Raw genomic sequence first — 17,591 nt, 5'->3', positions numbered from 1 at the left:
CCGATCCTGCTGTTGTCCATGTTCACGCTGTCTGCACCACGTTTATCCGTTGCTGCCCAGCGCTGCGCTTTCCGTAGCGCGGATCTGTGGAATCTCTAAACGAACTGTCTCTGCTTTCACAGAACTTCGTGGACCGTGCTCCTGGGAGCGCACCACTGGATATTACTGATTCGCTACAAGTATTGGTGGATTATCTCCAGAGTACTCTCAATAAACTTTGTTTGCGTTTACTTCGGCTTCCGCCTCCTTATCCTCATTACAGATTATCTCGATCCGCATGACCACTCAAACAAATCGCAGCAACGCTGTTGTGTAAAAAACCTCCAAAAACACGTGCATGCACATTCTCATTTAATAACGCACATCATGTACATAAAGACATTTCAAGCACGTTTAATATATTGCCGCCATATTGGTTTTTGTTTATCTCGATCATCGGTTATCTCAACGCTTTTTGCCGTCCTCTAGGCCGGCGACATAACCGGGTTGTATTTCAAAACTTCCCACCTCTGGTACATGAAGACCTTTTGTAGGTACAGGAATCTGAATAATCATATAAAGTAATCATTTAGGCTATGGGCCCGTTTGGAAAGTTTCTCTAAAAATGTCTCAAAAACTGCAAGTGGAAAAAGACAAAACTCTTTTATTAGATCACTTTGGATAAAGACAAAGTACAAAGACTTACATATTTAAGACAAATACAACCCTGATTTTAAAAAAGTCGGGACGCTGTGCAAAATGTAAATAAAAACAGAATGCAATGATTTGCAAATCTCAGAAATCTATATTCTATTCACAATAAAGCAAAAAAACATTACATTTTGTAACTGAGAATACATACCATTTTAAGTAAAAAATAACGTCATTTTGAATTTGATGGATGCAACGGGTTTTTGAAAATTTGGACAGGGGCATGCTTACCACTGTGTAGCATCACTGTCCATATACATCTGGGAACTGAGAAGACCAGTTGCTTAAGTTTTGGGAGAGGAACATTATCCTATATGTGTCTGGTACAGGATTCTAATGTACAGGGTGTCCTTTGTGGCATGTTTTGTTTCATGATGCGGCAAATGTTTTTCATTGGTGAAAGGTCTAGACTGCAGGCAGTCCAGCACCCAGACTCTTCTACTGTGAAGTCATACAACTGTAATAGATGCAGTATGCAGCTAGCATTGTCTTGCACAAATATGCAAGGCCTCCTCAGAAAAAGGCATTTTCTGGATGGAAGCATTTGTTGCTCTAAAACCTGTATATACTGTTCAGCACTGTTGGAGCCTTTCCAAATTCCACAGGCACTAATGCACTTCCGTATTATCAGAGACGTGGCTTTTTGAAGTGAGTGCTGATAACAAGCCAGGTGGTCCCTCTTCACTTAAGTCCAGAGGACGTGGTGCACATGGTTTCCAAAAACCAATGAAAATGTAGTTATCTCTGACCACAGCACTTTTCCTCTTTGTCTCAGTTCTTTTTATATAAGCTTTAACCCATAGAGGATGGCATTTCTGGGTCATGTTCACACATGCCTTCTTCTTTGAATGACAGAGATTTAACCTGCATTTGTGGATAACATGGCAAACTGTGTTCACAGAATGATTTCTCTTGCTATTTTTGCACAACATTGTATTTATGTTTACAAATACACTCTTGTATACAGTTCTCTTTTGCACATTGTACTGTATAACATTATACAATAGGTTTACTGGTGGCACTATTTTGTGTTTTGTGTATCTGTCCAACACTGTCTTGTGTTGTCTGACTGCACTGTTTGCACTCGGTTGCACACAATGCACTTTTGTAGTGAGGACACGTTAGTCCTTAGCCTAGTGTTTTGTTTTGTAGCTCTATGTTGTTTTATGTAGCACCAGGGTTTGTAGAAATGTTGTCTCATTTCACTGTATACTGTGTAAGCTACAGTGAGGAAAATAAGTATTAGAACACCCTGCTATTTTGCAAGTTCTCCCACTTAGAAATCATAGAGGGGTCTGAAATTGTCATCGTAGGTGCATGTTCACTGTGAGAGACATAATCTAAAAAAAAAAAATCCAGAAATCACAATGTATGATTTTTTAACTATTTATTTGAATGATACAGCTGCAAATAAGTATTTGAACACCTGAGAAAGTCAATGTTAATATTTGGTACAGTAGCCTTTGTTTGCAATTACAGAGGTCAAACGGTTCCTGTAGTTTTTCACCAGGTTTGCACACACTGCAGGAGGGATTTTGGCCCACTCCTCCACACAGATCTTCTCTAGATCAGTCAGGTTTCTGGCCTGTCGCTGAGAAACACGGAGTTTGAGCTCCCTCCAAAGATTCTCTGTTGGGTTTAGGTCTGGAGACTGGCTAGTCCACGCCAGAACCTTGATATGCTTCTTACAGAGCCACTCCTTGGTTATCCTGGCTGTGTGCTTCGGGTCATTGTCATGTTGGAAGACCCAGCCTCGACCCATCTTCAATGCTCTAACTGAGGGAAGGAGGTTGTTCCCCAAAATCTCGCAACACATGGCCCCGGTCATCCTCTCCTTAATACAGTGCAGTCGCCCTGTCCCATGTGCAGAAAAACACGCCCAAAGCATGATGCTACCACCCCCATGCTTCACAGTAGGGATGGTGTTCTTGGGATGGTACTCATTATTCTTCTTCCTCCAAACACGTTTAAGGGAATTATGACCCAAAAGTTCTATTTTGGTCTCAGCTGACCACATGACTTTCTCTCATGACTCCTCTGGATCATCCAAATGGTCAATGGCAAACTTAAGACGTGCCTGGACATGTGCTGGTTTAAGCAGGGGAACCTTCCGTGCCATGCATGATTTCAAACCATGACATCTTAGTGTATTACCAACAGTAACCTTGGATCTTGCATGGAGCCCCAGTCCGAGGGAGATTGACAGTCATGTTTAGCTTCTTCCATTTTCTAAAGATTGCTCCAACAGTGGACCTTTTTTCACCAAGCTGCTTGGCAATTTCCCTGTAGCCCTTTCCAGCCTTGTGGAGGTGTACAATTTTGTCTCTAGTGTCTTTGGACAGCTCTTTGGTCTTGGCTATGTTAGTAGTTGGATTCTTACTGATTGTATGGGGTGGACAGGTGTCTTTATGCAGCTAACGACCTCAAACAGGTGCATCTAATTTAGGATAATAAATGTAGTGGAGGTGGACATTTTAAAGGCAGACTAACAGGTCTTTGAGGGTCAGAATTCTAGCTGATAAACAGGTGTTCAAATACTTATTTGCAGCTGTATCATACAAATAAATAGTTTAAAAATCATATATTGTGATTTCTGGATTTTTTTTTTTGATTATGTCTCTCACAGTGGACATGCACCTACGATGACAATTTCAGACCCCTCCATGATTTCTAAGTGGGAGAACTTGCAAAATAGCAGGGTGTTCAAATACTTATTTTCCTCACTGTATATATGGCTGAAATGACAATAAAAGCTTCTTGACTTAACTTGACTTGATTTCTGGAGGTGTTCATGAGCCCATGCAGTGAATTCCATTATAGAATCATGACTGTTTTAATGCAGTTCTATCAGAGGCCTGACGATCACAGGCATCCAATATTGATTTTCACACGTTTCACACATTTTTACACAAAATCTCCAGATTCTTTGAAACTTTTGATGATATAATGTATTGTAAATTATGAAATATATAAAAGTTTTGTAATTTTATGCTGAGGAGCAATATTCTGAAATTGCTCTACAATTTGTAGACACTTTCACAGATCGGAGATACTCTGCCTCTCTAACATACACTATTTATACCCTTACTGATCTGTAGTCAATTAAGCTATCTGTTTAATTTTAATAACACTCACTTTTTCCAGACTTTTGTTGCCCTGTACCGACCTTTTTTCCTTAAAATGGTATATTTCCTCATTTTAAACATTTCGCATGTTTTATTATGAATAAAATATTGGTTTATTAGATTTGCTAATTAATTTTTATTTTACAGTGTTTCTCATAAACAGACTTGACACTAATTTCATACAACTTAAATCACAACTGCTTAAGATTTTTGGACAGTATATGAATACAAGAATGTTGGCAACAGAATTACAAAGGGTTGGGCCTTAAATACAGTGATGCAAATGACGTCAAAGCACAGAGGCAGGGCCATGACTTGTTTTGTAAGATAATGGCAATTACAAAATAGTTTTTGAGTAATTAAAATCATACAAAAAATACTATTCATTCAATTATTTCCTGGGAGGTAGTTTTATACCACTGGTTATGCTTTTGTGCCAATTAATTTCATTACTGCAGTGGTTCATTCATATATCACTTCTCATGTGAATAGCCTGTGCCATTTCACAAACATGATCCATCTGTAAATAAAATGAAAGTAAATATCAACATTCACTTAAAGTATTCTTTTAGTGAATATATTAATATATTACATACCAATTCACTAAATCCAAAGTGTCTGGGTATATTGTCAGAACAAAAAAAATTTTGAGTGATAGAATAAAAATGTTGGTATGTTTTTAGTAGAAATCAGGCAATAGACTAAAATCAGTTATGACCTAAAAAAAATGTGGCCTTTAGACCTGTGTTCATCTTTTATCATTTTGAAAGAGGTATTCACTGTTTACACAGTTAAAGAAAGAGCTAAAGTTCTAGCTAAAGAAACTAAAAACAAAGAGACACTGAGAGTTAGAAATGTTAAACATTTCTAACGTCACGCATAGTGAATGGAGCGGCGCATTTTGTTCTATCATTCTTATTATAGCAACAAGGAAGTTGGCAACAATAATTGAAAGGGTTGGTCCGTACCTCCAAGGTTACAATCATATTTCAAACTGCTTAGTTAGAACAGCACAAGGGATCGTGCACGAGACGTTTGGATTTTAAGATTGGAAGACTTCACTTAAATGAAGGAAGAAAATGATGGATGCAGACTGCATTTCAGCAGGAGTGAGGGAGAATCACAAAGATTTAAATGCAAACACAACGGAGAGTTTCGTTGGCCTGGAGCACCAGTCTCAGCAAAGGAACCTACACAAGCATGCTCACAGAGTTAAGTCAAGAGAACTGGTTGACGTCTTTGAGAAAGACAAATCCTCGGCCTAATCAGGTAGATACTAGTTTTATCATTAATAGTGAGTTTTTCTGGGTTTTAGATTTTCTCTGGATGATAAAAGGCATGTGCTTTTTTTGTTAATAATGCATTGCTTGTGTTTCTATCTTGTAATGCAATGCAAACATTAAATACAGAAAAAAAAAGAAAGTTATTGATTTGTGTACTATCACTTGCTTCTTGGTTATTTATGATCCTGTTACATGTTTTTCATTGTACCTTTCAGAAATGCTGCACAGCTGGAATTTCTAAACATCTGCAACAAAGATTTATTGGGGTTCATGGCTGCACATGTTTAAATGGCACACTGGAAAAAATGGCAAAATATTAAGCTTTTAATGGTCTTCACAAATAATTTTTCAGGAAATGAGCATGAATTAAACAAATAGATCCCTCCCTTCTAGTTCCAGTTCTAGTTCCATTCAGGAGTTTATTTATTATCTGTTCGTTGACGGGCTGCATCAGCAAGAATGCTATATTTTGTGTTCATTTTACCTCAATCATTGTAACCATCAAGAAAATGTTTTCCGTTTTAAGCTTTTCCCGGATAAATGCAGCTAAAGTAACCAGTCAAATGATGGCAGAGGAGGTCTCAGAAGCACATTTATTTAATTCTTGCTTATTTTCGGTATTAATTATTTGCTGTAAAGACCATTAAAAGCTCAATATTTGTCATCCATACAGAATAACAACAGGATATGGCTTTATGCAAAATCCAAAATCAGTACTGCTATGTGGGTCGCACTGAACTCGCAACAGCTCACACACACGCTACAGAGGATGGTTGATGCCTGGAGTGAACCTTTGGAATGATATCATGTTCCATTTAAACTTTAAGAGACCTTTTGTCAGAAATTCTCAACTGAGTGAAGTGGTACAAGAGGAAGGGTTTTAATCACTGGATTTAAACAATACTGTTTGTTCTGCTATAACACTGTGCAGTGTTCCCTGAGCAAGAAGAAACAATGACATGTCAACTCTGTGTTAAAAATAGAAATGTATCCATGCACTTCATGTTGTTTTAACAGTTCTCAGACACTGATAATAAACTTATCATGTGAACACAAATGCTTCCAAAATATCTATATATGTAAAATGAGTGAGATATCAAAAATAATAATAGATATAATAGCAAATGCATTTTTGCATTGAAGAAATGAATTCATTCATCTCCACATTGATTACTGTAACAATTTTGGTTCCCATTTGTTGTACTGCAGTTGTTAAATGTGCTCTAAGGTACATAACTGAATGACAATCTGACAACTTGACGTGGTTAAACTCCCAGAACCATTGTGTACTTTTTATGTACATTGCTTATTTCTGATTCTGTTTTTTGAATATTTCCTAAGTAATATTTACGTCAGAATTTATTGTTAAAATGAATTTGTTTTTAAATCCAATGGGATTCTCTACTGGACATATTGCATTTTAGCAAAACAAAAGTAAATATGTTTTCGTTTCTAAACAAGAATATATATGTAATTCACAGATGCCTAAATACACATGTGTATCTTTATACATGACTGTGCTTAAATTAATGCAAAGCATATGTGCAGGTGACTACTGAAAATCTGTATTACCAAATTAAATAATGAGAAATGCATTTTATAATAAAAAATATTTTCTTAAAAATGTATTTTGATTCATCTTGTATTTCTGATGATTTTTGATGGCGTGCCTAGTTTGTGCCAGCATGCTCAAATCACATTTCTAGTTTTCTTTGCTTTTCAGAACTGCTTGCCTGCATGTAGATATGATGTAGATTTGGCTGTGTTAACCCTGGCGATTTATTCTCTGACCTTTGATGTCAGAGGTCAGAGAATAAATTGCCAGGGTTAACACAGCCAAATCTACAGGTCCTAGGTCTTGAGGAAGTGTATGGTGGGCCTTCATATACCATTATTTTTAGATGTAAAAAAAAAAAATTATGTTTATCTAATCGCTTCTTAAATTATGTTAACAGTTTACAGAATACAATTGTTTTTTTAAATATAATTATAACCAATATTTGCTGAAATCAACATATGAGATCCATTTGCATATATAAAAAAAGAAGATGTAACATGTTTATTGGGGAATTTAGAGTCCAAATGCTGCAAAAAAAACACTTAATGGTATCACACCACTTTTAGAATATTAAAATAGATTATTTTGGCCAAAATAGAACATACTAGGTAAGAAAATAAAGCCAAAAGGGTCAGGTTTTAACGGGGTAATGATGATTATCTAAATACAAGCACTTAACTGTCTATAGGCCTCTTGTTAGCTATACATGTTAATCACACCAACATAAACATTTCAACATCATGTCATATCAAATTAAATGTTAGTAAGGACCTCCCAGTCCTTTCTGTTAGAAAAGAAAACCATGTCCTGTCATTATACATTTCCCTGCACAGAGATGATCATGGTATTTGGATTTAATGCGTAATTACACGCCACTTCTTAGACCTTTCCTAAACTCCTAGACTGTTGAATGACCTACGTCCACATTCATTAGAGCAGCCATTTAATATAAGGAGTGAACTTGTCTAAAAGGCCTCCACATGGAGCAGAGTATGAAATACAAGGCTCTGGGTTGACCTTTAATCGTTCTCCAGGGATAAATAAGTGGGAACGAAACCGTAATTCCCATTAAGTCCCTGCTTGTGTGAAATCTTGCAGTCCAAACTCGATCCTGCATTCCCAGGCTACAAACAGAGTCAGAGTATGCTAAAGGTGTTGAGTGGCTGTAACTATGCAAACAGGCTGAAAGGATCAGGTTTGGCTGCAATGAAATCTAAAGCTCCTGATGAAATTACATGTATTGACACATTATGATTAAAAAGTGAGTTAGCTCATGTTCACAGACTCATAGCCTCAGCACATAGCCTCAGTAGAGTAGGAAAAGTTGTATCCAGTCATGTGTGAGTTTAAAAAACACATGAAGAAATTTAAAAGTAGCTTGATAAGTTTGATAAGGCCATAATGGATAATAATATGACACTGACACAAAATAGACACAGAAGGTTCACATTGAAGGCAATAGTTTAGTTTAGTTTTTCTATGGTTTAGAGATCTGTTTATACTGTACATAAAATACAATGATTTCCGAACGTACACACAAATATTTGAACATATAAACAAAGCAACTGCATCGCCAAGCCACAACACACTCTGTCAGAGGATTGTGCCCTCACTATTTAGGAGGAATAAGAGGATGCACTGGGCTGACATAATTCTGGTTTTGATTATCTGCCTGGTTTACATCCTTGATCACACCCACTTAAGGCAAAAAAAAAAAAAAAAAAAAGACATTTGTTTTCCTGGGGCAGTTATGACTGATGCATGACAGATGGTTGTCTGTTTTTTGTATTAGTGTTTTGGAATTTTTAAAGCATTTTATATTGCCAATTTGTAAATGCAAAACACTAAAAGAGAGTGTTAAAAATTATGCAGCAATATAGTTCCTGACATCCCATTACCATTCTGAATCTGAGTTTTCTACTGTCAAGGACAGAGCATTGCTTTGAGTAGCTTAAGCCCAGCTGCCTAATGCCAGGAATGCTTATGCAGAGGAAAATGTAATTAGATAATCAGTTAAAGAGGTTTGGTTGGACTGGGTGGCATTTCCCAAGTGACACATTTGGTGGACACCCAAGTCTAGAAAGAAGGGTGTATCATGCAGAACTGATTGCATGGCATTCACCCAGCTTAATGCTTATATGGGGAGCCAGAAAAAAGATGGGTGACTCCCTCAGAGGCTTGGGCTGAAAAAAACATTTAAATTATGTGAGTGAAGCAAAAAGTGTATTTTGGGGCAGCAGAAGGGCCCATATTAACCCTTAAACGTTAAACAAAACATTTTTCCTGTAGAAAGAAGAGCATATTTCTCAAGGTAAGTCAAGGGTGTTCACCAACCTTTACAACAATTTCTGTGAAATGGTGCATAATTTATCACTTCAGCTGGGCCTCAACAAGGGCTCAGGTAAGCAGAGCAGAAGGGCAAAAACCCTGTGAGGAATTTGTTGTTCAGATCTGGCATATACATTAGAATATTAACCTTCTATTAATTTGGTGTACATTAGTATACACACAACACTTGGATAATGTATACGCACCTGTTTATAACTACTTATTAAGGATCCATATACATATCCATGAACTATAACCTATTATTGCTGCCTATTATTGCTATTAAATAGGCTTGAGAGTATGTTTTAGATTTGTTGTTTGCTGTGTACAGGCACCCAGACTTGTTGAAGGACTCATGCCAGATTCTGAACCTGGCATACGTGCTGTGGTGCCTGAAATATGATTGGATAAATATTCCAACCTAAACAGACTTTACAGAAAACAGAGCAAGTGAGAGAAACACTATGAAATGAAGAGAATAGACTATTGGGAATAATTTAATACATATTCATGGAGTATACATTGAAAAAACAAGTTAAACGTAAGTCAGTGATGTGATTCTGAGAGTGTTTAGGCCAGCAGAGAAGGCCCTGACAGCTTAGCCTTGCTAGTCTTCTAACACCAGCTGTCCCTGCACATATGCCATTTTCCATTTTCTTTTAATGTTTAGTCAAAAAGACATTTAACAGAAGAGCAAATCGAAGCATGTTACACCCTCATACACATTCTCTCAGAGAGCAGAAACACCTTGGCATGCTAATTTCACATAAAAACCACAGACACACATTAATTTAATTGCCTGGGCACCAACATGACAAATATGTCCTTAGGCATTTATTATTGGGAACAAATGCCAGAACAGCAGGGCCAACATTTAAAAAAAAAGTGGGCGATGCAGTGCAAGGCAAACACGTTTCATCTTCCTGACAGCATACCTTTCCTTGTCTTTCTTTTTAAAATACGTATGAACTTGAAAGTAAAAGTATTTCTTAGAAATGTATTCTATACTGTGCAAACATTGTAGGCAATTGTTAAAAAATGCTTTCAAATGAGAATGCTTTGTGTGTTTATCATTTAACAAAATGGAAAGTAAATGAACAAAAGAGAAATCCAAATCAAATCAGTATTTAGTTTAGCTTTGTGCACTTGCAGGGATTTTGTAGGATCAGAGTCAGGTGTATAATTAACCAAGATAATAAAAAGGTGCTAATGATTATCATTATCATATGAAGGGTGAAACACAGTCATTAAATGAAGCAAAAAGTTGTGTAGAAGCAGTGGTTGGCCAGGACAACTTAATGTAGCAGATGAAAGACACATCATGCTTACTTCCCTTTGACATTGGTAGAGCAGTGTCCAGCAGTGCCATCAGCAAAGAACTGGTGGAAACCAGTGACCAGGTACACCTGTTTGGAGAAGTCTGGCCAAAAGTGGTCTTCATGAAAGAATTGCAGCCAAAAAGCCATACCTCCAAAACAAGGCTAGGTGATTTAACTATGCATGAAAACATAGAAATTGGGGTGCAGAAAAAAGGCAGCAGATGCACTGGATTGATGAGTCAAAATATCGGAAATCGGAAATCTTTGGCTTCAGCAAAAAACAAGTTGTTTGCCAAAAGGGTTAGAGAGCAGTACAATAATGATTTTCTGCAGGCAACAGTAAAGCATGGTGGAGGTTTCCTGCAGGTTAGGGATGCATTTCTGCAAACAAAGTTGGAGATTTAGTAAGAATTAATGGTGTCCTTAATGCTGAGAATTACTGGCAAATGCTTATTTATCATGCAATACCATCAGAGAATTAGCACACATTTATTCTGCAGCAGGACAACAACCACAAACATACAGCCAATGCCATTAGGAACTATCTTCAGCGTAGGGAGCAACACGAAGGCCTGGAATAAATAGTTTTGTCCCCATAAAGTCCTACTTTTAACCTCATAAAGTCTGTCTGGGATTACCTGAAACAGATTTGAGGCAGAGTGCATCTGCAGAAGCTCTTTGGTTAGTGCTGCAAGATTTTCTTTAGCATGAAACATTGGTCACATCAAATATAGTGTGCTTACACCATCTCAAGCAAACAAAGTAAGTTGGCTGCAAGTCATAATGATATATTTTATCATAAATAAGCCTCCTGTTCATCCCTTGCAGAGCCAGTATGGTATGCTTCCATTGTAATAAGCGTTCTCCATTCAAGCATTTTAATTACAGGAAAGTGGGACTACATGGATTTGATTCTTCCTTCTTATGTCTTTCTTCTCTGGTCATCTGTCATACTTCATCATGGATAAAAAGAAGATTATGATAGCAAAAGCATTTATGTAGCTTGTTTAAGGTGCCATATTTGACCAGCTATGTTGGCTAAAAGGGTGAAAATGGTTGAGGGGCTATGCTTTAATTTAAAATTGTGTTGCTGCATTGCTTTACTGGTGAAGCTGCTTAGTATAATTATATTTAAAGTATATGATTTGAAAATAGTCCCATGTTTTTACTAGAACTGTGTGGTAAATGTTTATATCCACGTCCGTAGCGGCTTTCTCCTAAAATTGGCCTGCCACTTGTATTTGATTTATGCTTTGGATGTCTTTATACAGTTAGAGCTTGACACACATCTTTTGCTGTTGAACATAATTGCAGTGAGAAGAAGAAAGAAATCCAGATGCTGAAAACTAATATTCTGGGCAAGCAGAATTCGAAGCCTAGCTTGAAATATTTTTAACATATATCTGCATGTCTCTTTTTATAAATCTTTACACATTTCTCTCTTTATACCTTTCGTTTCATGGGCTAGTAGTAAAAGTGCTAAAAGACCTCCCAGAAGCCAGTGTTTTCTTTGACACAGACACGAATCCAATCTGGCAGCCAAGCCCTTTCACTGAAACCGCACATCTCAAAAAGCAAACCCATGCAAGCTTTAAGTGGCTGCTACAGGAGTGAATAAAAGCTTATAATTAGTCATTAAAACATAAAAAAGAGGAGACAGCTAATTTAACAGGGAGCCACTACCAAATATTCAGTTTTAATTCCAAAACTTAAAAAAAAGTTAATTGTAGGTAATAGGTGCTTGTGTTATTGCCTAATGTGAGTTGATTTTTACAAGAAAGTTGATTGCATGAAAGCAGCAGCTGTTGCTTTAGGAATTAAATACATTTTCACTTCTAACTTATCTACCCATGTGGGCTTTAGATTTCTGACTTTAAGCACCAGGACCGATTTTAATATCACATTTTATAGATAACCTAAATATATTTTTGCACATCACAAATGTGGCATTTTCTTCTGTGTCAGCATGTCAATACAAAAACATTTAGTACTGGGTGTTCCCACAACAGCTTAATTAGACGTTAAATTCATTGTTTAATTATATAAATGTTGTTGCATTGTGGCTTTGGTTCACAGGCGTTGTGGGTGGTTCTGGATTACAGATTTTTTCAATTGTCCACGTACTAATGGTTCCCTTTCAGGAACTTGAGCTGCATTGGAACACTTCGGGAACGTAGCCGCGTTGTCCATGCTCTGAATAATGTGTGTAATCAGTCAAAATTGGAGGCAGGCTCTCACCGGAGGGACGGCACGACCAGGAAGTATAAAACGCACATGGAGTGAAGCCGGTGCCAGCTTCTGTTTGTTCACGAAGCGCTCTGTGTAAAAATGTAGTTTGTCTGTCAGTCTGTCAAAATAGCAGACGAAGGCTTCTTTGGGAGACAATCTCTCGAGGGAGCCAATTGCCAGCACTGCGCTCGCATGCCCATGCACTTGCTCTGCTACCGGTGCGCTTCTTGCGGTTCTGGCTAAGGCAGAGTGGCAATTCAGTTCCTGGGGTTCGCAAATATACCTCGCAGAGGTTTTGGAGACGGGCTTGCCCCTTTTTCCTGCCTCATCTGCTTGGTCCAGCTCCCATTCGTAGGTGTCAGAAGCATGCCTTTCGCCGCTTTCTTCCCCCTGCCACGAGTGCATGCAGCTCCGCCTCTCTTCATCCAAGGAGGGGGGCAGTTCCTTGCTAAACCGGAAACGAGGAGCTCCTGGAGGTTGTGACACATGACCTAGAGAATAGCTTGGCCAGCCGATTAGCATAAAGCCTCTCTGTCCAGTAAGTCCTTTTTGCTCCCGGCGTCACAGCCTCCACGTTGGGAACTGCCATTTTTTCCCTGCACTTCTCAGCCTGCCCCTTTCACCCCAAGATCGTGGTGTACTCCATCATCATAGGGCTTAGGGATCATGGCTATGCACTCATGCCACGGGTTGAAGAGATGCTAGCAGGCTATCTCTTCCCAGGGGCGGCATCCTCCCTTAACACCCTGACACTACCCACCAAGCCTCTGCGTACTACATCAGCGCTGGTGGGGAAGGTTTCTGCTTCAGCAGGTCAGGCTGCTGAATGTCTGTACACCATGGCGGTGTACAAGCATACCAAGCCACCTGCTGCGGGAGCTGGATGTGGGAGACTTAATGGGCGGTCAGATCCAAAAGCTCTGTTATAAGGCAAACTGCTAAGGCCATTGGCTGGTCTATGGCCACCATGACAGCCACAGAGAGACATCTGTGGATCACCCTGTCCAAGATTTCTGCCAGGGACAAAGCCTTGCTGCTAAACACCCCACTCTTGCCCTCAGGCCTTTTCGGCGACTCCATTAGCTCGGTAGTCGAAAGGATCCAAAAAGCCAAGAAATAATCGGCGGTGTTCCAGCAGTACCTTCCACTCCGCTCTCATCGGGCTGCTCGGCGGGCGCAGCACCAACCACAAGCCAGCACTTCCGACTGGGTAGTGCCTAGACAGAGTGTCGTGATGCGCTCTCCCCCTGTAAGTGATCCTGCATGGCGCTCTGGTCTGAAGCCCCGTGAGGTGACAGATCTCAGGAATGTCATCTTTAATAAAAAGGCTTCGACCAAAAGGTCCTGACCGGACCTGCTGGGGATGACCGGAGGGCGTGTAGCACCGCCTTGCTTGGTGCCCGTATCTCTTAGGCCCCCTCAGGGACCTGGCTCATTAACCCTGCCACAAATGTGTTTTAGGGCACATCCAGCTCCAGTAAACTCCCTCCTTGGTTTCTGCCCGGTGTCCTTGTGGACCAGGAGGTCTCGTCACTAGAACTGGGTCAGTGCAGGAGGTCAGTCTCGAGAGACTAATACATTTAAGAGAGCACCTGGCAGCCTGGATAGTTCTGCCAGATGTATCTCGATAGGTCCTGCACTGTAGAGCGAGGCTATACGATTCAGTTCTGGTCTTATCCACCCCGGTTCAACAGGCTCTGTCCCACTCTGGTGGGAAGCGAGCAGGCTCAAGAATTTGACACTCTCCTGAGGAAGGAGGCCAACGAGGTGGTCAGACAGAGAGTCCGGGTTCTACAGCCGGTACTTCATAGTTGCCAAAAAAGGACGGTGGGTTGCGGACTATCCTAGATCTGTCAGCTGAACCGTTCTTTGGTGAGGCTCTAGTTCAGGATGCTGACCCTCAAGCAGGTTGTGTCTCAGATCAGATCCGAGGACTGGTTTGTCACGGTAGATTTAAAGGATGCAAACTTTCTTGTACCAATCCTTCCTTCTCACAGGAAATTCCTAAGGTTCGCTTTTGGGGTCAAAGCGTATCAATATTGGGTCCTTCCGTTTGGCCTTGCCTCATCACTCCGCACTTTCACGAAATGTGTCGATGGGGCTAAGGATCCCCTGAGACTTTAGGGCATCCGCATCGTCAACTATATCGACGATTGGTTGATATTAGCTTGATCTGTGCAGTTATCAGTCTGGCATCGAGATGTCGACCTCGCTCACATGAAGGAACTGGGGTTTCGGCTGAATGCCGAGAGGAGTGTGCTTTCTCCATTACAGCGAAACACCTATTTCGGCATCATATGGGATTTGACAACTATGCGCACACAGCTTTCCTCTGCCCGCATTGCATCCATCCTTACAGCTGTCAGGAAGGTCAGATAAGAGCAGTCACTCACTGTCAGGCAGTTTTAGAGACTGCTTGGTTTCATGGCAGCAGCGTCCAATGTCATTGTACTTGCCCTCATGTTCTTGATCAAGTTACCGGATTCTCTCCGCCACATCTGTCTATGAATCACTCTTGATGCATGTCAAGATGCTTGCCTCGGTCACATGTCTTACCTACATCTGCTACCTCCTTAAAGGTGCAGATGCTCCGGCCAGTAACACAAAATTATACATTACCAGTAAATTGAAACCCCTAAGCTAGCAAAATGAACAAATTCACGTTTTTTATTATTATATTTAGAAAATAAAAAATTTTATGCAGGTCGTATCATTTAATTTTGTTGTATTTATCTGCCACACCTTAGGCCGGTCTGTGAAAATATAATAATATACCCAACCCCGTAACAAAAAACTGCTACGGAAACGGCAAGTTTGGCATCAATGTGCCTCATAGTGTGGAAGGAATAAAAAGAAATAGTAAACTATAGGGTGAAAAACCTGATAGTTACATGTTGATATATGTAATTGTACAAGACGGTACTTGTATGTTACAGACAAGTGATTATTAGGCTAAATAGTATGGTGGGACTGAGGAAGTTACAACTATGTGACACATGCATCCTGTCATATGTTTGTAAAACATGGAACACAATATTGTTAAGTTTGTGGACAGCTGACCATTACACCCACAGGTCCATGTAAACAAGCCCATTCCAAATGTAATTCCTCTTTGCTGTTATATTACCCAATACTCTTCTGGAAAGGTGTGAACAGGTTTGGGCTGAACCACTTACTTACTATGCCTTAGTGATATCCAAAGACATCCAAAACAATCGTATTGTCTGCTGAAAGCCTATTGTGTGCGGCAAGCAGCGTTGTGTCAACAGTTTGGGGAAGACCAACATATGGGTGTACTGGTCAGGAGTTCACAAACTTTTAGCCATTATATTGTATGTTGCAAACATGAATGTACATGTTCAACATTTGCTTAACATTTTACAATACAATTAAACACTTAAGGTTTTTACTCAAGAACCCAAATGTGGCAGTATGGTGGTTTGATATTTGAACTCACAACCTTCCAATCAGTAGACCAACTCTTAACCACTAAGCCAAGACTCCTGCATACCTCTCTATCAAGAGGATCTGTCTATTTCACACCACTAAAGACACGCAGGCATTTGTTCCTTCCCTTGTAATCTTGAGATTGGAGTACTGCAATTTGCTTCTGACAACTCTTTTTAAGTGTGGCACCAACCCACTGGAATGGATTCAAAACACAGATGTGCAGCTTGTTTTCAATATTCCAAAATACTCCCACATCACCCTAATGCTGTGTTCCCTCCACTGGCTCTCTGCAGCTGCCCACATCAGATTCAAACACTGATGATTGCCTACAAAATGTAATAAAAACCCCACTACATACCTTTTCAAATATCCCTTCTCTGTACCATGTTTTCTTTGAGCCACAAATCATGGTTTTACTTAACCCACAATGTCTCTAAAGTAGAGGTCATGCCTCAAGGCTTTTTTCTATACTGGCACCAATGGAGTTGAATACACATTTCTATTATGTCTATAAGCCTTTATATACAAACAGAAAACACACTTCTTTACCCTCCATTAACAGGCTCAGTTTTGTCATACCCAGACTCCATACACAACGCCTTGTGACGCACATTCACAGTAATGGGGCCATGACTTGTTGCTTGCAGACTGCTTTCCAGGTTTGAAGTGTGCTTCTGATGCTTTGTTCAATTTTATGTCTATTAGTAATGGTCTGTCAAGTTTTGTGTCATTTAACAATGTGTTTTGTTAAACAAAAACACTGATTATAAAGGGACTTATAAGTGCACAGTAATAAGAACAAAAACCGTTATACATAGACATACCAGCTAAGTCCAAACTGACTGCATTCTGGCTAGACAGCTCCCCAACGCTACTGAAATTCTTGAATGCAGCAAAAGATATTTATTGGTCACCATATGTGTGCTTTCTGTATGGTAGGCTCTTTAATGGGATGGAGGTCACTGCCTCTCGCTTCCAGTCCCTCTGGCTTGTACGCTAAGTAACACTTTCGCAGTAGCTGTTCGCATAAAAGATTTTCAGCCCCACTGCTTTCGCAAATACTAAAGTGCTGAAAGATGGTGTCTTTATTTCCCTGAATATCTTTATTTCTAAAATAGAAAAGTTAAATGTTGATTATAATCGTAAGATATTAAAGTGAGTAAAATATTATTTTTTTATATATATTTGTTTTTGTCCTCGAAACAAAACAGCTAAATTCAAGCATTTGTATTAAAAACATTAACCAATTCACACTGTTCAGGTTTCAATTAAATCTAAAATGCACTCAAATGTTTCCCCATAGATTAGCATTACATGGCAGTTAGCATTATTAGCATAGTTTGCCATTACAAAAAGATGTTATTTAAAATGTATATACTTATACTACAGAATATTTATAGTAGCATAATATTTATTTAATTAATATACTAACATATATAAAAATATATATTCAAGGTTTTTCTTAAACAAATATTCCAATACAAATTTTGTCTCAAAAAGTATAAAGGTTGTGCAATAATAGCAAAATGAGGTTGTAAACTTTAAGTATTCTTTAACACTGCAATCTACACTCTATACTTTATATACACTTGCAGTGCAATAAAGTTTA

At 39.1% G+C, this 17,591-nt stretch overlaps 1 protein-coding gene and 1 long non-coding RNA gene across 4 annotated transcripts in view; one reads left to right on the top strand and one right to left on the bottom strand.

Moving 5' to 3' along the window:
• The window catches only part of LOC310726569 (ADAMTS-like protein 1), a 110,030-nt gene that overhangs the window by 72,061 nt on the left and 20,378 nt on the right, over positions 1–17,591 (bottom strand). The window lies entirely within an intron of this gene.
• Positions 4,752–5,345, top strand: LOC310726982. Its single transcript, XR_014533905.1, has 2 exons — positions 4,752–5,084; positions 5,314–5,345. It is a non-coding gene; the product is annotated as an uncharacterized lncRNA (long non-coding RNA).

Source organism: Silurus aristotelis, assembly GCF_946808225.1.
Source record: "Silurus aristotelis genome assembly, chromosome: 5".
Taxonomy (NCBI): domain Eukaryota; kingdom Metazoa; phylum Chordata; class Actinopteri; order Siluriformes; family Siluridae; genus Silurus; species Silurus aristotelis.
This window is presented reverse-complemented; position numbering and strand designations above follow the sequence as displayed.